Genomic DNA, 19,240 nt, shown 5'->3' with positions numbered 1-19,240 from the left:
GACTGTTAAAGTGCCCCTTGGAAGAGCGGAGGCGGTAGCAGTAGCTTAACAAGACGGTTTAAATGCCCCTTTGAAGAGACGTGCAGGTCGCAGCAGATTAACAAGACGGTTTAAATGACCCTTGGAAGAGACATGCAGGTCGCAGTAGCTTAGCAAGACGGTGTAAATGCCCCTTGGAAAAGACGTGCAAGGCGCAGTAGCTTAACACGATGCTTTAAATGCCCGTTGAAAGAGACATGCAGGTCGCAGTAGCTTAACAAGACGTTTAAAATGCCCCTTGGAAGAGCGGTGGCGGTACAGTAGCTTAAGAAGACGGTTTAAATGCCCCTTGGAAGAGACGTGCAGGTCGCAGTAGCTTAACAAGACACTATAAATGCCCCTTGGAAGAGCGGTGGGGGTTGCAGTAGCTTAACAAGATGGTTTAAATGCCCCTTGGTTGAGACATGCAAGTCGCAGCAGCTTAGCAAGAAGGTTTAAATGCCCCTTGGAAGAGACGTTCAGGTCGCAGTAGCTTAACAAGATGGTTTAAATGCCCCTTGCAAGAGACATGCAGGTCACAGTAGCTTAACAAGATGGTTTAAATGAACCTTGGAAAAGACGTACAAGTCGCAGTAGCTTAACAACACGGATTAAATGCCCCTTGAAAGAGACGTGCAGGTCGCAGTAGCTTAACAAGACGGTTTAAATGCCCCTTGGAAGAGACGTGCAGGTTGCAGTAGCTTAAGAAGGCGGTTTAAATGCCCCTTGGAAAAGAGGTGGAAGTTACAGTAGCTTAACAAGACGGTTTAAATGCCCGTTGAAAGAGACGTGCATGTCGCAGTAGCTTAACAAGACGATTAAAATGCCCCTTGGAAGAGCGGTGGCGGTAGCAGTAGCTTAAGAAGACGGTTTAAATGCCCTTGGAAGAGACGTGCAGGCTGCAGTAGCTTAACAAGACGGTTTAAATGCCCCTTGGAAGAGACATGCAGGTCGCAGTAGCTTAACAAGATGGTTTAAATGCCCCTTGGAAGAACGGTAAAGGTCGCAGTAGCTTAAAAAGACGGTTTAAATGTCACTTGGAAGAGACGTGCAGGTTGCAGTAGCTTAACAAGACGGTTTAAATGCCCCTTGGAAGAGACATGCAGATCGCAGTAGCTTAACAAGACTGTTAAAATGCCCCTTGGAAGAGCGGTGGCGGTAGCAGTGGCTTAACAAGACGGTTTAAATGCCCCTTGGAAGAGACGTGCAGGTCGCAGTAGCTTAACAAGACTGTTTAAATGCCCCTTGGAAGAGACATGCAGGTCGCAGTAGCTTAACAAGACGGTTTAAATGCCCCTTGGAAGAGCGGTAAAGGTCGCAGTAGCTTAACAAGACGGTTTAAATGCCCCTTGGAAAAGACATGCAAGGCGCAGTAGCTTAACAAGACTGTTTAAATGCCCGTTGAAAGAGACGTGCAGGTTGCAGTAGCTTAACAAGACGTTTAAAATGCCCCTTGGAAGAGCGGTGGCGGTAGCAGTAGCTTAACAAGACGGTGTAAATGCCCCTTGGAAGAGACGTGCAGGTCGCAGTAGCTTAACAAGACAGTATAAATGCTCCTTGGAAGAGCAGTGGAGGTCGCAGTAGCTTAACAAGACGGTTTAAATGCCCCTTGGTTGAGACATGCAGGTCGCAGCAGCTTAACAAGACGGTTTAAATGCCCCTTGGAAGAGACGTGCAGGTCGCAGTAGCTTAACAAGATGGTTTAAATGCCCCTTGGAAGAGACATGCAGGTCGCAGTAGCTTAACAAGACGGATTAAATGCCCCTTGAAACAGATGTGCAGGTTGCAGTAGCTTAACAAGACGGTTTAAATGCCCCTTGGAAAAGACGTACAAGTCGCAGTAGCTTAACAAGACGGAATAAATGACCCTTGAAACAGATGTGCAGGTCGCAGTAGCTTAACAAGACGGTTAAAATGCCCCTTGAAAGAGCCGTGGCGGTAGCAGTAGCTTAACAAGATGGTTTAAATGCCCTTTGGAAGAGACGTGCAGGTCATAGTAGCTTAACAAGACGGTTTAAATGCCCCTTGGAAGAGCGGTGGAGGTCGCAGTAGCTTAAAAAGACAGTTTAAATGCCCCTTGGAAGAGACGTGCAGGTCGCAGCAGCTTATCAAGACGGTTTAAATGCCCCTTGGAAGAGACTTGCAGGTCGCAGTGACTTAACAAGACGGTTTAAATGCCCCTTGGAAGAGACGTGCAGGTTGCAGCAGCTTAACAAGACGGTTTAAATGCCCCTTGGAAAAGAGGTGGAGGTTACAGTAGCTTAACAAGACGGTTTAAATGCCCGCTGAAAGAGACGTGCACGTCGCAGTATCTTAACAAGACGGTTAAAATGCCCCTTGGAAAAGCGGTGGCGGTAGCAGTAGCTTAACAAGACGGTTAAAATGCCCCTTGGAAGAGACGTGCAGGTCGCAGTAGCTTAACAAGATGGTTTAAATGCCCCTTGGAAGAGACATGCAGGTCGCAGTAGCTTAACAAGACGGTTTAAATGCCCCGTGGAAGAGCGGTAAACGTCGCAGTAGCTTAACAAGACGGTTTAAATGCCCCTTGGAAAAGACATGCAAGTCGCAGTAGCTTAACAAGACGGTTTAAATGCCCCTTGAAAGAGACATGCAGGTCGTAGTAGCTTAACAAGACGGTTAAAATGCCCCTTGGAAGAGCGGTGGCAGTAGCAGTAGCTTAACAAGACGGTTTAAATGCCCCTTGGAAGAGACATGCAGGTCACAGTAGCTTAATAAGACGGTTTAAATGCCCTTGGAAGAGCGGTAAAGGTCGCAGTAGCTTAACAAGACGGTTTAAATGCCCCTTGGAAAAGACGTGCAAGGCGCAGTAGCTTAACAAGACGGTTTAAATGCCCGTTGAAAGAGACGTGCAGGTCGCAGTAGCTTAACAAGACGGTTAAAATGCCCCTTGGAAGAGCGGTGGCAGTAGCAGAAGCTTAACAAGACGGTTTAAATGCCCCTTGGAAGAGACGCGCAGGTCGCAGTAGCTTAACAAGATGGTTTAAATGCCCCTTGGAAGAGCGGTGGAGGTCGCAGTAGCTTAACAAGACTGTTTAAATGCCCCTAGGAAGAGACATGCATTTCGCAGCAGCTTTTCCAGACGGTTTAAATGCCCCTTGGAAGAGACTTGCAGGTCGCAGTAGCTTATCAAGACGGTTTAAATGCCCCTTGGAAAAGACGTGCAAGGCGCAGTAGCTTAACAAGACGGTTTAAATGCCCCTTGGAAGAGACGTGCAGGTTGCAGTAGCTTAAGAAGATGGTTTAAATGCCTCTTGGAAAAGATGTGGAGGTTACAGTAGCTTAACAAGACGGTTTAAATGCCCGTTGAAAGAGACGTGCATGTCGCAGTAGCATAACAAGATTATTAAAATGCCCCTTGGAAGAGCGGTGGCGGTAGCAGTAGCTTAACAAGACGGTTTAAATGCCCCTTGGAAAAGTAATGCAGGCCGCAGTAGCTTAACAAGACGGTTTAAATGCCCCTTGGAAGAGACATGCAGGTCGCAGTAGCTTAACAAGACGGTTTAAATGCCCCTTGGAAGAACGGTAAAGGTCGCAGTAGCTTAACAAGACGGTTTAAATGCCCCTTGGAAGAGACGTGCAGGTTGCAGTAGCTTAACAAGACGGTTTAAATGCCCCTTGGAAGAACGGTGGCGGTAGCAGTAGCTTAACAAGACTGTTTAAATGCCCCTTGGAAGAGACGTGAAGGTCGCAGTAGCTTAAAAAGACGGTTTAAATGCCCCTTGGAAGAGACATGCAGGTCGCAGTAGCTTAACATGACTGTTAAAATGCCCCTTGTAAGAGCGATGGCGGTGGCAGTAGCTTAACAAGACGGTTTAAATCCCCCTTGGAAGAGACGTGCAAATTGCAGTAGCTTAAGAAGACGGTTTTAATGCCCCTTGGAAAAGAGGTGGAGGTTACAGTAGCTTAACAAGACGGTATAAATGCCCGTTGAAAGAGACGTGCACGTCGCAGTAGCTTAACAAGACGATTAAAATGCCCCTTGGAAGAGCGGTGGCGGTAGCAGTAGCTTAACAAGACGGTTTAAATGCCCCTTGGAAGAGACGTGCAGGCCGCAGTAGCTTAACAAGACGGTTTAAATGCCCCTTGGAAGAGACATGCAGGTCGCAGTAGCTTAACAAGACGGTTTAAATGCCCCTTGGAAGAACGGTAAAGGTCGCAGTAGCTTAACAAGACGGCTTAAATGCCCCTTGGAAGAGACGTGCAGGTTGCAGTAGCTTAACAAGACGGTTTAAATGCCCCTTGGAAGAACGGTGGCGGTAGCAGTAGCTTAACAAGACGGTTTAAATGCCCCTTGGAAGAGACGTGCAGGTCGCAGTAGCTTAACAAGACGGTTTAAATGCCCCTTGGAAGAGACATGCAGGTCGCAGTAGCTTAACAAGACTGTTAAAATGCCCCTTGGTAGAGCGGTGGCGGTAGCAGTAGCTTAACAAGACGGTTTAAAAGGCCTTTGGAAGAGACGTGCAGGTCGCAGTAGCTTAACAAGACAGTTTAAATGCCCCTTGGAAGAGACATGCAGGTCGCAGTAGCTTAACAAGATGGTTTAAATGCCCCTTGGAAGAACGGTAAAGGTCGCAGTAGCTTAACAAAACGGTTTAAATGCCCCTTGGAAAAGACGTGCAAGGCGCAGTAGCTTAACAAGACTGTTTAAATGCCCGGTGAAAGAGACGTGCAGGTCGCAGTAGCTTAACAAGACGTTTAAAATGCCCCTTGGAAGAGCGGTGGCTGTAGCAGTAGCTTAACAAGACGGTTTAAATGCCCATTGGAAGGGACGTGCAGGCCGCAGTAGCTTAACAAGACGGTTTAAATGCCATTTGGAAGAGACATGCAGGTCGCAGTAGCTTAACAAGACGGTTTAAATGCCCCATGGAAGAACGGTAAAGGTCGCAGTAGCTTAACAAGACGGTTTAAATGCCCCTTGGAAGAGACGTGCAGGTCGCAGTAGCTTAACAAGACAGTATAAATGCTCCTTGGAAGAGCGGTGGAGGTCGCAGTAGCTTAACAAGACGGTTTAAATGCCCCTTGGAAGAGACATGCAGGTCGCAGTAGCTTAACAAGACTGTTAAAATGCCCGTTGGAAGAGCGGAGGCGGTAGCAGTAGCTTAACAAGACGGTTTAAATGCCCCTTGGAAGAGACGTGCAGGTCGCAGTAGCTTAACAAGACGGTTTAAATGCCCCTTGGAAGAGACATGCAGGTCGCAGTAGCTTAACAAGACGGTTTAAATGCCCCTTGGAAAAGACGTGCAAGGCGCAGTAGCTTAACAAGACGCTTTAAATGCCCGGTGAAAGAGACGTGCAGGTCGCAGTAGCTTAACAAGACGTTTAAAATGCCCCTTGGAAGAGCGGTGGCGTTAGCAGTAGCTTAACAAGACGGTTTAAATGCCCCTTGGAAGAGACGTGCAGGTCGCAGTAGCTTAACAAGACAGTATAATGGCCCCTTGGAAGAGCGGTGGGGGTCGCAGTAGCTTAACAAGATGGTTTAAATGCCCCTTGGTTGAGACATGCAGGTCGCAGCAGCTTAGCAAGACGGTTTAAATGCCCCTTGGAAGAGACGTGCAGGTCGCAGTAGCTTATCAAGATGGTTTAAATGCCCCTTGGAGGAGACATGCAGGTCGCAGTAGCTTAACAAGATGGTTTAAATGCCCCTTGGAAAAGACGTACAAGTCGCAGTAGCTTAACAACATGGATTAAATGCCCCTTGAAAGAGACGTGCAGGTCGCAGTAGCTTAACAAGACGTTTTAAATGCCCCTTGGAAAAGAAGTGCAGGTTGCAGTAGCTTAAGAAGACTGTTTAAATGCCCCTTGGAAAAGAGGTGGATCTTATAGTAGCTTAACAAGACGGTTTAAATGCCCGTTGAAAGAGACGTGCACGTCGCAGTAGCTTAACAAGACGATTAAAATGCCCCTTGGAAGAGCGGTGGCGGTAGCAGTAGCTTAAGAAGACGGTTTAAATTCCCCTTGGAAGAGACGTGCAGGTTGCAATAGCTTAAAAAGACGGTTTAAATGCCCCTTGGAAGAACGGTGGCGGTAGCATTAGCTTAACAAGACGGTTTAAATGCCCCTTGGAAGAGACATGCAGGTCGCAGTAGCTTAACAAGACGGTTTAAATGCCCCTTGGAAGAGACATGCAGGTCGCAGTAGCTTAACAAGACTGTTAAAATGCCCCTTGGAAGAGCGGTGGCGGTAGCAGTAGTTAACAAGACGGTTTAAATGCCCCTTGGAAGAGACGTGCAGGTCGCAGTAGCTTAACAAGACGGTTTAAATGCCCCTTGGAAGAGACATGCAGGTCGCAGTAGCTTAACAAGACACTATAAATGCCCCTTGGAAGAGCGGTGGGGGTTGCAGTAGCTTAACAAGATGGTTTAAATGCCCCTTGGTTGAGACATGCAAGTCGCAGCAGCTTAGCAAGAAGGTTTAAATGCCCCTTGGAAGAGACGTTCAGGTCGCAGTAGCTTAACAAGATGGTTTAAATGCCCCTTGCAAGAGACATGCAGGTCACAGTAGCTTAACAAGATGGTTTAAATGAACCTTGGAAAAGACGTACAAGTCGCAGTAGCTTAACAACACGGATTAAATGCCCCTTGAAAGAGACGTGCAGGTCGCAGTAGCTTAACAAGACGGTTTAAATGCCCCTTGGAAGAGACGTGCAGGTTGCAGTAGCTTAAGAAGGCGGTTTAAATGCCCCTTGGAAAAGAGGTGGAAGTTACAGTAGCTTAACAAGACGGTTTAAATGCCCGTTGAAAGAGACGTGCATGTCGCAGTAGCTTAACAAGACGATTAAAATGCCCCTTGGAAGAGCGGTGGCGGTAGCAGTAGCTTAAGAAGACGGTTTAAATGCCCTTGGAAGAGACGTGCAGGCTGCAGTAGCTTAACAAGACGGTTTAAATGCCCCTTGGAAGAGACATGCAGGTCGCAGTAGCTTAACAAGATGGTTTAAATGCCCCTTGGAAGAACGGTAAAGGTCGCAGTAGCTTAAAAAGACGGTTTAAATGTCACTTGGAAGAGACGTGCAGGTTGCAGTAGCTTAACAAGACGGTTTAAATGCCCCTTGGAAGAGACATGCAGATCGCAGTAGCTTAACAAGACTGTTAAAATGCCCCTTGGAAGAGCGGTGGCGGTAGCAGTGGCTTAACAAGACGGTTTAAATGCCCCTTGGAAGAGACGTGCAGGTCGCAGTAGCTTAACAAGACTGTTTAAATGCCCCTTGGAAGAGACATGCAGGTCGCAGTAGCTTAACAAGACGGTTTAAATGCCCCTTGGAAGAGCGGTAAAGGTCGCAGTAGCTTAACAAGACGGTTTAAATGCCCCTTGGAAAAGACATGCAAGGCGCAGTAGCTTAACAAGACTGTTTAAATGCCCGTTGAAAGAGACGTGCAGGTTGCAGTAGCTTAACAAGACGTTTAAAATGCCCCTTGGAAGAGCGGTGGCGGTAGCAGTAGCTTAACAAGACGGTGTAAATGCCCCTTGGAAGAGACGTGCATGTCGCAGTAGCTTAACAAGACAGTATAAATGCTCCTTGGAAGAGCAGTGGAGGTCGCAGTAGCTTAACAAGACGGTTTAAATGCCCCTTGGTTGAGACATGCAGGTCGCAGCAGCTTAACAAGACGGTTTAAATGCCCCTTGGAAGAGACGTGCAGGTCGCAGTAGCTTAACAAGATGGTTTAAATGCCCCTTGGAAGAGACATGCAGGTCGCAGTAGCTTAACAAGACGGATTAAATGCCCCTTGAAACAGATGTGCAGGTTGCAGTAGCTTAACAAGACGGTTTAAATGCCCCTTGGAAAAGACGTACAAGTCGCAGTAGCTTAACAAGACGGAATAAATGACCCTTGAAACAGATGTGCAGGTCGCAGTAGCTTAACAAGACGGTTAAAATGCCCCTTGAAAGAGCCGTGGCGGTAGCAGTAGCTTAACAAGATGGTTTAAATGCCCCTTGGAAGAGACGTGCAGGTCATAGTAGCTTAACAAGACGGTTTAAATGCCCCTTGGAAGAGCGGTGGAGGTCGCAGTAGCTTAAAAAGACAGTTTAAATGCCCCTTGGAAGAGACGTGCAGGTCGCAGCAGCTTATCAAGACGGTTTAAATGCCCCTTGGAAGAGACTTGCAGGTCGCAGTGACTTAACAAGACGGTTTAAATGCCCCTTGGAAGAGACGTGCAGGTTGCAGCAGCTTAACAAGACGGTTTAAATGCCCCTTGGAAAAGAGGTGGAGGTTACAGTAGCTTAACAAGACGGTTTAAATGCCCGCTGAAAGAGACGTGCACGTCGCAGTATCTTAACAAGACGGTTAAAATGCCCCTTGGAAAAGCGGTGGCGGTAGCAGTAGCTTAACAAGACGGTTAAAATGCCCCTTGGAAGAGACGTGCAGGTCGCAGTAGCTTAACAAGATGGTTTAAATGCCCCTTGGAAGAGACATGCAGGTCGCAGTAGCTTAACAAGACGGTTTAAATGCCCCGTGGAAGAGCGGTAAACGTCGCAGTAGCTTAACAAGACGGTTTAAATGCCCCTTGGAAAAGACATGCAAGTCGCAGTAGCTTAACAAGACGGTTTAAATGCCCCTTGAAAGAGACATGCAGGTCGTAGTAGCTTAACAAGACGGTTAAAATGCCCCTTGGAAGAGCGGTGGCAGTAGCAGTAGCTTAACAAGACGGTTTAAATGCCCCTTGGAAGAGACATGCAGGTCACAGTAGCTTAACAAGACGGTTTAAATGCCCTTGGAAGAGCGGTAAAGGTCGCAGTAGCTTAACAAGACGGTTTAAATGCCCCTTGGAAAAGACGTGCAAGGCGCAGTAGCTTAACAAGACGGTTTAAATGCCCGTTGAAAGAGACGTGCAGGTCGCAGTAGCTTAACAAGACGGTTAAAATGCCCCTTGGAAGAGCGGTGGCAGTAGCAGAAGCTTAACAAGACGGTTTAAATGCCCCTTGGAAGAGACGCGCAGGTCGCAGTAGCTTAACAAGATGGTTTAAATGCCCCTTGGAAGAGCGGTGGAGGTCGCAGTAGCTTAACAAGACTGTTTAAATGCCCCTAGGAAGAGACATGCATTTCGCAGCAGCTTTTCCAGACGGTTTAAATGCCCCTTGGAAGAGACTTGCAGGTCGCAGTAGCTTATCAAGACGGTTTAAATGCCCCTTGGAAAAGACGTGCAAGGCGCAGTAGCTTAACAAGACGGTTTAAATGCCCCTTGGAAGAGACGTGCAGGTTGCAGTAGCTTAAGAAGATGGTTTAAATGCCTCTTGGAAAAGATGTGGAGGTTACAGTAGCTTAACAAGACGGTTTAAATGCCCGTTGAAAGAGACGTGCATGTCGCAGTAGCATAACAAGATTATTAAAATGCCCCTTGGAAGAGCGGTGGCGGTAGCAGTAGCTTAACAAGACGGTTTAAATGCCCCTTGGAAGAGTAATGCAGGCCGCAGTAGCTTAACAAGACGGTTTAAATGCCCCTTGGAAGAGACATGCAGGTCGCAGTAGCTTAACAAGACGGTTTAAATGCCCCTTGGAAGAACGGTAAAGGTCGCAGTAGCTTAACAAGACGGTTTAAATGCCCCTTGGAAGAGACGTGCAGGTTGCAGTAGCTTAACAAGACGGTTTAAATGCCCCTTGGAAGAACGGTGGCGGTAGCAGTAGCTTAGCAAGACTGTTTAAATGCCCCTTGGAAGAGACGTGAAGGTCGCAGTAGCTTAAAAAGACGGTTTAAATGCCCCTTGGAAGAGACATGCAGGTCGCAGTAGCTTAACATGACTGTTAAAATGCCCCTTGTAAGAGCGATGGCGGTGGCAGTAGCTTAACAAGACGGTTTAAATCCCCCTTGGAAGGGACGTGCAAATTGCAGTAGCTTAAGAAGACGGTTTTAATGCCCCTTGGAAAAGAGGTGGAGGTTACAGTAGCTTAACAAGACGGTATAAATGCCCGTTGAAAGAGACGTGCACGTCGCAGTAGCTTAACAAGACGATTAAAATGCCCCTTGGAAGAGCGGTGGCGGTAGCAGTAGCTTAACAAGACGGTTTAAATGCCCCTTGGAAGAGACGTGCAGGCCGCAGTAGCTTAACAAGACGGTTTAAATGCCCCTTGGAAGAGACATGCAGGTCGCAGTAGCTTAACAAGACGGTTTAAATGCCCCTTGGAAGAACGGTAAAGGTCGCAGTAGCTTAACAAGACGGCTTAAATGCCCCTTGGAAGAGACGTGCAGGTTGCAGTAGCTTAACAAGACGGTTTAAATGCCCCTTGGAAGAACGGTGGCGGTAGCAGTAGCTTAACAAGACGGTTTAAATGCCCCTTGGAAGAGACGTGCAGGTCGCAGTAGCTTAACAAGACGGTTTAAATGCCCCTTGGAAGAGACATGCAGGTCGCAGTAGCTTAACAAGACTGTTAAAATGCCCCTTGGTAGAGCGGTGGCGGTAGCAGTAGCTTAACAAGACGGTTTAAAAGGCCTTTGGAAGAGACGTGCAGGTCGCAGTAGCTTAACAAGACAGTTTAAATGCCCCTTGGAAGAGACATGCAGGTCGCAGTAGCTTAACAAGATGGTTTAAATGCCCCTTGGAAGAACGGTAAAGGTCGCAGTAGCTTAACAAAACGGTTTAAATGCCCCTTGGAAAAGACGTGCAAGGCGCAGTAGCTTAACAAGACTGTTTAAATGCCCGGTGAAAGAGACGTGCAGGTCGCAGTAGCTTAACAAGACGTTTAAAATGCCCCTTGGAAGATCGGTGGCTGTAGCAGTAGCTTAACAAGACGGTTTAAATGCCCATTGGAAGGGACGTGCAGGCCGCAGTAGCTTAACAAGACGGTTTAAATGCCATTTGGAAGAGACATGCAGGTCGCAGTAGCTTAACAAGACGGTTTAAATGCCCCATGGAAGAACGGTAAAGGTCGCAGTAGCTTAACAAGACGGTTTAAATGCCCCTTGGAAGAGACGTGCAGGTCGCAGTAGCTTAACAAGACAGTATAAATGCTCCTTGGAAGAGCGGTGGAGGTCGCAGTAGCTTAACAAGACGGTTTAAATGCCCCTTGGAAGAGACATGCAGGTCGCAGTAGCTTAACAAGACTGTTAAAATGCCCGTTGGAAGAGCGGAGGCGGTAGCAGTAGCTTAACAAGACGGTTTAAATGCCCCTTGGAAGAGACGTGCAGGTCGCAGTAGCTTAACAAGACGGTTTAAATGCCCCTTGGAAGAGACATGCAGGTCGCAGTAGCTTAACAAGACGGTTTAAATGCCCCTTGGAAAAGACGTGCAAGGCGCAGTAGCTTAACAAGACGCTTTAAATGCCCGGTGAAAGAGACGTGCAGGTCGCAGTAGCTTAACAAGACGTTTAAAATGCCCCTTGGAAGAGCGGTGGCGTTAGCAGTAGCTTAACAAGACGGTTTAAATGCCCCTTGGAAGAGACGTGCAGGTCGCAGTAGCTTAACAAGACAGTATAATGGCCCCTTGGAAGAGCGGTGGGGGTCGCAGTAGCTTAACAAGACGGTTTAAATGCCCCTTGGTTGAGACATGCAGGTCGCAGCAGCTTAGCAAGACGGTTTAAATGCCCCTTGGAAGAGACGTGCAGGTCGCAGTAGCTTATCAAGATGGTTTAAATGCCCCTTGGAGGAGACATGCAGGTCGCAGTAGCTTAACAAGATGGTTTAAATGCCCCTTGGAAAAGACGTACAAGTCGCAGTAGCTTAACAACATGGATTAAATGCCCCTTGAAAGAGACGTGCAGGTCGCAGTAGCTTAACATGACGTTTTAAATGCCCCTTGGAAAAGAAGTGCAGGTTGCAGTAGCTTAAGAAGACTGTTTAAATGCCCCTTGGAAAAGAGGTGGATCTTATAGTAGCTTAACAAGACGGTTTAAATGCCCGTTGAAAGAGACGTGCACGTCGCAGTAGCTTAACAAGACGATTAAAATGCCCCTTGGAAGAGCGGTGGCGGTAGCAGTAGCTTAAGAAGACGGTTTAAATTCCCCTTGGAAGAGACGTGCAGGTTGCAATAGCTTAAAAAGACGGTTTAAATGCCCCTTGGAAGAACGGTGGCGGTAGCATTAGCTTAACAAGACGGTTTAAATGCCCCTTGGAAGAGACATGCAGGTCGCAGTAGCTTAACAAGACGGTTTAAATGCCCCTTGGAAGAGACATGCAGGTCGCAGTAGCTTAACAAGACTGTTAAAATGCCCCTTGGAAGAGCGGTGGCGGTAGCAGTAGTTAACAAGACGGTTTAAATGCCCCTTGGAAGAGACGTGCAGGTCGCAGTAGCTTAACAAGACGGTTTAAATGCCCCTTGGAAGAGACATGCAGGTCGCAGTAGCTTAACAAGACGGTTTAAATGCCTCTTGGAAGAGCGTTAAAGGTCGCAGTAGCTTAACAAGATGGTTTAAATGCCCCTTGGAAAAGACGTGCAAGGCGCAGTAGCTTAACAAGACTATTTAAATGCCCGTTGAAAGAGACGTGCAGGTCGCAGTAGCTTAACAAGATGGTTTAAATGCCCCTTGGAAGAGCGGTGGAGGTCGCAGTAGCTTAACAAGACGGTTTAAATGCCCCCTGGTTGAGACATGCAGGTCGCAGCAGCTGAACAAGACGGTTTAAATGCCCCTTGGAAGAGACGTGCAGGTCGCAGTAGCTTAACAAGATGGTTTAAAAGCCCCTTGGAAGAGACATGCAGGTCGCAGTAGCTTAACAAGACGGTTTAAATGCCCCTTGGAAGAGCGGAGAAGGTCGCAGCAGCTTAACAAGATGGTTTAAATGCCCCTTGGAAAAGACGTACAAGTCGCAGTAGCTTAACAAGACGTTTTAAATGCCCCTTGAAACAGATGTGCAGGTCGCAGTAGCTTAACAAGACGGTTAAAATGCCCCTTGAAAGAGCGGTGGTGGTAGCAGTAGCTTAACAAGATGGTTTAAATGCCCCTTGGAAGAGACGTGCAGGTCGTAGTAGCTTAACAAGACGGTTTAAATGCCCCTTGGAAGAGCGGTGGAGGTCGCAGTAGCTTAACAAGACAGTTTAAATGCCCCTTGGAAGAGACGTGCAGGTCGCAGCAGCTTATCAAGACGGTTTAAATGCCCCTTGGAAGAGACTTGCAGGTCGCAGTAGCTTAACAAGACGGTTTAAATGCCCCTTGGAAGAGACGTGCAGGTTGCAGTAGCATAACAAGACGGTTTAAATGCCCGTTGAAAGAGACGTGCACTTCGCAGTATCTTAACAAGACGGTTAAAATGCCCCTTGGAAGAGCGGTGGCGGTAGCAGTATCTTAACAAGACGGTTAAAATGCCCCTTGGAAGAGACGTGCAGGTCGCAGTAGCTTAACAAGATGGTTTAAATGACCCTTGGAAGAGACATGCAGGTCGCAGTAGCTTAACAAGACGGTTTAAATGCCCCTTGGAAGAGACGTGCAAGTCGCAGTAGCTTAACAAGACGGTTTAAATGCCCCTTGAAAGAGATGTGCAGGTCGCAGTAGCTTAACAAGACGGTTAAAATGCCCCTTGGAAGAGCGGTGGCAGTAGCAGTATCTTAACAAGACGGTTTAAATGCCCCTTGGAAGAGACATGCAGGTCACAGTAGCTTAACAAGACGGTTTAAATGCCCCTTGGAAGAGCGGTAAAGGTCGCAGTAGCTTAACAAGATGGTTTAAATGCCCCTTGGAAAAGACGTGCAAGGCGCAGTAGCTTAACAAGACGGTTTAAATGCCCGTTGAAAGAGACCTGCAGGTCGCAGTAGCTTAACAAGATGGATAAAATGCCCCTTGGAAGAGCGGTGGCAGTAGCAGAAGCTTAACAAGATGGTTTAAATGCCCCTTGGAAGAGACGTGCAGGTCGCAGTAGCTTAACAAGATGGTTTAAATGCCCCTTGGAAGAGCGGTGGAGGTCGCAGTAGCTTAACAAGACGGTTTAAATGCCCCTTTGCTGAGACATGCAAGTCTCAGCAGCTTAACAAGACGGTTTAAATGTATCTTGGAAGAGCGGTGGAGGTCGCAGTAGCTTAAAAAGACGGTTTAAAGCCCCTTGGAAGAGACATGCATTTCGCAGCAGCTTTTCCAGACGGTTTAAATGCCCCTTGGAAGAGACTTGCAGGTCGCAGTAGCTTAACAAGATGGTTTAAAAGCCCCTTGGAAGAGACATGCAGGTCGCAGTAGCTAAACAAGACGGTTTAAATGCCCCTTGGAAAAGACGTGCAAGGCGCAGTAGCTTAACAAGATGCTTTAAATGCCCGTTGAAAGAGACGTGCAGGTCGCAGTAGCTTAACAAGACGTTTAAAATGCCCCTTGGAAGAGCGGTGGCGGTAGCAGTAGCTTAACAAGACGGTTTAAATGCCCCTTGGAAGAGACGTGCAGGTAGCAGTAGCTTAACAAGACAGTATAAATGCCCCTTGGAAGAGCGGTGGGGGTCGCAGTAGCTTAACAAGACGGTTTAAATGCCCCTTCGTTGAGACATGCAGGTCGCAGCAGCTTAGAAAGACGGTATAAATGCCCCTTGGAAGAGACGTGCAGGTCGCAGTAGCTTAACAAGATGGTTTAAATGCCCCTTGGAAGAGACATGCAGGTCACAGTAGCTTAACAAGATGGTTTAAATTCCCCTTGGAAAAGACGTACAAGTCGCAGTAGCTTAACAACAAGGATTAAATGCCCCTTGAAAGAGACGTGCAGGTCGCAGTAGCTTAACAAGACGGTTTAAATGCCCCTTGGAAGAGACGTGCAGGTTGCAGTAGCTTAAGAAGATGGTTTAAATGCCGCTTGGAAAAGAGGTGGAGGTTACAGTAGCTTAACAAGACGGTTTAAATGCCCGTTGAAAGAGACGTGCACATCGCAGTAGCTTAACAAGACGATTAAAATGCTCCTTGGAAGAGCGGTGGCGGTAGCAGTAGCTTAACAAGATGGTTTAAATGCCCCTTGGAAGAGACGTGCAGGCCGCAGTAGCTTAACAAGACGGTTTAAATGCCCCTTGGAAGAGACATGCAGGTAGCAGGAGCTTAACAAGACGGTTTAAATGCCCCTTGGAAGAACGGTGGCGGTAGCAGTAGCTTAACAAGACGGTTTAAATGCCCCTTGGAAGAGACATGCAGGTCGCAGTAGCTTAACAAGACGGTTTAAATGCCCCTTGTAAGAGACATGCAGGTCGCAATAGCTTAACAAGACTGTTAAAATGCCCCTTGGAAGAGCGGTGGCGGTAGCAGTAGCTTAACAAGACGGTTTAAATGCCCCTTGGAAGAGACGTGCAGGTCGCAGTAGCTTAACAAGACGGTTTAAATGCCCCTTGGAAGAGACATGCAGGTCGCAGTAGCTTAACAAGACGGTTTAAATGCCCCTTGGAAGAGCGGTAAAGGTCGCAGTAGCTTAACAAGAAGGTTTAAATGCCCCTTGGAAAAGACGTGCAAGGCGCAGTAGCTTAACAAGACTGTTTAAATGCCCGTTGAAAGAGACGTGCAGGTTGCAGTAGCTTAACAAGACGTTTAAAATGCCCCTTGGAAGAGCGGTGGCGGTAACAGTAGCTTAAAAGACGGTTTAAATGCCCCTTGGAAGAGACGTGCAGGTCGCAGTAGCTTAACAAGACAGTATAAATGCTCTTTGGAAGAGCAGTGGAGGTCGCAGTAGCTTAACAAGACGGTTTAAATGCCCCTTGGTTGAGACATGCAGGTCGCAGCAGCTTAACAAGACGGTTTAAATGCCCCTTGGAAGAGACGTGCAGGTCGCAGTAGCTTAACAAGATGGTTTAAAAGCCCCTTGGAAGAGACATGCAGGTCGCAGTAGCTTAACAAGACGGTTTAAATGCCCCTTGGAAGAGCGGAGGAGGTCGCAGCAGCTTAACAAGATGGTTTAAATGCCCCTTGGAAAAGACGTACTAGTCGCAGTAGCTTAACAAGACGGATTAAATGCCCCTTGAAACAGATGTGCAGGTCGCAGTAGCTTAACAAGACGGTTAAAATGCCTCTTGAAAGAGCGGTGGTGGTAGCAGTAACTTAACAAGATGGTTTAAATGCCCCTTGGAAGAGACGTGCAGGTCGTAGTAGCTTAACAAGACGGTTTAAATGCCCCTTGGAAAAGCGGTGGAGGTCGCAGTAGCTTAACAAGACAGTTTAAGTGCCCCTTGGAAGAGATGTGCAGGTCGCAGCAGCTTATCAAGACGGTTTAAATGCCCCTTGGAAGAGACTTGCAGGTCGCAGTAGCTTAACAAGACGGTTTAAATGCCCCTTGGAAGAGACGTGCAGGTTGCAGTAGCTTAACAAGACGGTTTAAATGCCCCTTGGAAAAGAGGTGGAGGTTACAGTAGCTTAACAAGACGGTTTAAATGCCCGTTGAAAGAGACGTGCACGTCGCAGTATCTTAACAAGACGGTTAAATTGCCCCTTGGAAGAGCGGTGGCGGTAGCAGTAGCTTAACAAGACGGTTAAAATGCCCCTTGGAAGAGCAGTGGCCGTAGCAGTAGCTTAACAAGAGGGTTTAAATGCCCCTTGGAAGAGACGTGCAGGTCGCAGTAGCTTAACAAGATGGTTTAAATGCCCCTTGGAAGAGCGATGGAGGTCGCAGTAGCTTAACAAGATGGTTTAAATGCCCCTTGGAAGAGACATGCAGGTCGCAGTAGCTTAACAAGACGGTTTAAATGCCCCTTGGAAGAGACATGCAGGTCGCAATAGCTTAACAAGACTGTTAAAATGCCCCTTGGAAGAGCGGTGGCGGTAGCAGTAGCTTAACAAGACAGTTTAAATGCCCCTTGGAAGAGACGTGCAGGTCGCAGTAGCTTAACAAGACGGTTTAAATGCCCCTTGGAAGAGACATGCAGGTCGCAGTAGCTTAACAAGACGGTTTAAATGCCCCTTGGAAGAGCGGTAAAGGTCGCAGTAGCTTAACAAGAAGGTTTAAATGCCCCTTGGAAAAGACGTGCAAGGCGCAGTAGCTTAACAAGATTGTTTAAATGCCCGTTGAAAGAGACGTGCAGGTTGCAGTAGCTTAACAAGACGTTTAAAATGCCCCTTGGAAGAGCGGTGGTGGTAACAGTAGCTTAACAAGACGGTTTAAATGCCCCTTGGAAGAGACGTGCAGGTCGCAGTAGCTTAACAAGACAGTATAAATGCTCCTTGGAAGAGCAGTGGAGGTCGCAGTAGCTTAACAAGACGGTTTAAATGCCCCTTGGTTGAGACATGCAGGTCGCAGCAGCTTAACAAGACTGTTTAAATGCCCCTTGGAAGAGACGTGCAGGTCGCAGTAGCTTAACAAGATGGTTTAAATGCCCCTTGGAAGAGACATGCAGGTCGCAGTAGCTTAACAAGACGGTTTAAATGCCCCTTGGAAGAGCGGAGGAGGTCGCAGCAGCTTAACAAGATGGTTTAAATGCCCTTTGGAAAAGACGTACTAGTCGCAGTAGCTTAACAAGACGGATTAAATGCCCCTTGAAACAGATGTGCAGGTCGCAGTAGCTTAACAAGACGGTTAAAATGCCTCTTGAAAGAGCGGTGGCGGTAGCAGTAGCTTAACAAGATGGTTTAAATGCCCCTTGGAAGAGACGTGCAGGTCGTAGTAGCTTAACAAGACGGTTTAAATGCCCCTTGGAAGAGCGGTGGAGGTCGCAGTAGCTTAACAAGACAGTTTAAGTTCCCCTTGGAAGAGATGTGCAGGTCGCAGCAGCTTATCAAGACGGTTTACATGCCCCTTGGAAGAGACTTGCAGGTCGCAGTAGCTTAACAAGACGGTTTAAATGCCCCTTGGAAGAGACGTGCAGGTTGCAGTAGCTTAACAAGACGGTTTAAATGCCCCTTGGAAAAGAGGTGGAGGTTACAGTAGCTTAACAAGACAGTTTAAATGCCCGTTGAAAGATACGTGCACGTCGCAGTATCTTAACAAGACGGTTAAATTGCCCCTTGGATGAGCGGTGGCGGTAGCAGTAGCTTAACAAGACGGTTAAAATGCCCCTTGGAAGAGACGTGCAGGTCGCAGTAGCTTAACAAGATGGTTTAAATGCCCCTTGGAAGAGACATGCAGGTCGAAGTAGCTTAACAAGACGGTTTAAATGCCCCTTGGAAGAGCGGTAAACGTCGCAGAAGCTTAACAAGACGGTTTAAATGCCCCTTGGAAAAGACGTGCAAGTCGCAGTAGGTTAACAAGACGGTTTAAATGCCCATTGAAAGAGACGTGCATGTCGCAGTAGCTTAACAAGACGGTTAAAATGCCCCTTGGAAGAGCGGTGGCAGTAGCAGTAGCTTAACAATATGGTTTAAATGCCCCTTGGAAGAGACATGCAGGTCACAGTAGCTTAACAAGACGGTTTAAATGCCCCTTGGAAAAGCGGTAAAGGTCGCAGTAGCTTAACAAGACGGTTTAAATGCCCCTTGGAAAAGACGTGCAAGGCGCAGTAGCTTAACAAGACGGTTTAAATGCCCATTGAAAGAGACGTGCAAGTCGCAGTAGCTTAACAAGACGTTTAAAATGCCCCTTGGAAGAGCGGTGGCAGTAGCAGAAGCTTAACAAGACCGTTTAAATGCACCTTGGAAGAGACGTGCAGGTCGCAGTAGCTTAACAAGATGCTTTAAATGCCCCTTGGAAGAGCGGTGGAGGTCGCAGTAGCTTAACAAGACGGTTTAAATGCCCCTTGGAAGAGAAGTGCAGGTCGCAGTAGCTTAACAAGATGGATTAAATGCCCCTTGGAAGAGACGTGCAGGTCACATTAGCTTAACAAGACGATTTAAATGCCCCTTGGAAGAGACGTGCAGGTCGCAGAAGCTTTACAGGATGGTTTAAATGCCCCTTGGAAGAGACGTGGTGTTCGCTGTAGCTTAACAAGAGGGTTTAAATGCCCCTTGGAAGAGGCATGCAGGTCGCAGTAGCTTAACAAGACGGTTTAAATGCCCCTTGGAAGAGGCGAGCAGGTTGCAGTAGCTTAACAAGACCGTTTAAATGCCCCTTGGGAAAGAGGTGGAGGTTACAGTAGTTTAACAAGACTGTTTAAATGCCCGTTGAAAGAGACGTGCATGTCGCAGTAGCTTAACAAGACGGTTAAAATGCCGCTGGGAAGAGACGTGCAGGTCGCAGTAGCTTAACAAGACGGTTTAAATGCCCCTTTTAAGAGCGGTAAAGGTCGCAGTAGCTTAACAAAACGGTTTAAATGCCTCTTGGAAGAGACGTGCAGGTCGCAGTAGCTTAACAAGACGGTTTAAATGCCCCTTGGAAGAGCAGTGGAGGTCGCAGTAGCTTTAAAAGACTGTTTAAATGACATTGGAAGAGACGTGCAGGTCGCAGTAGCTTAATAAGACGGTTTAA

This window comes from Phyllobates terribilis, unplaced genomic scaffold, assembly GCF_046119375.1.
Source record: "Phyllobates terribilis strain yellow unplaced genomic scaffold, ASM4611937v1 Scaffold_95__1_contigs__length_6072419, whole genome shotgun sequence".
Classification (NCBI taxonomy): Eukaryota; Metazoa; Chordata; class Amphibia; order Anura; family Dendrobatidae; genus Phyllobates; species Phyllobates terribilis.
The sequence above is the reverse complement of the archived record's forward strand: the minus strand, read 5'-3'. Positions refer to the sequence as shown.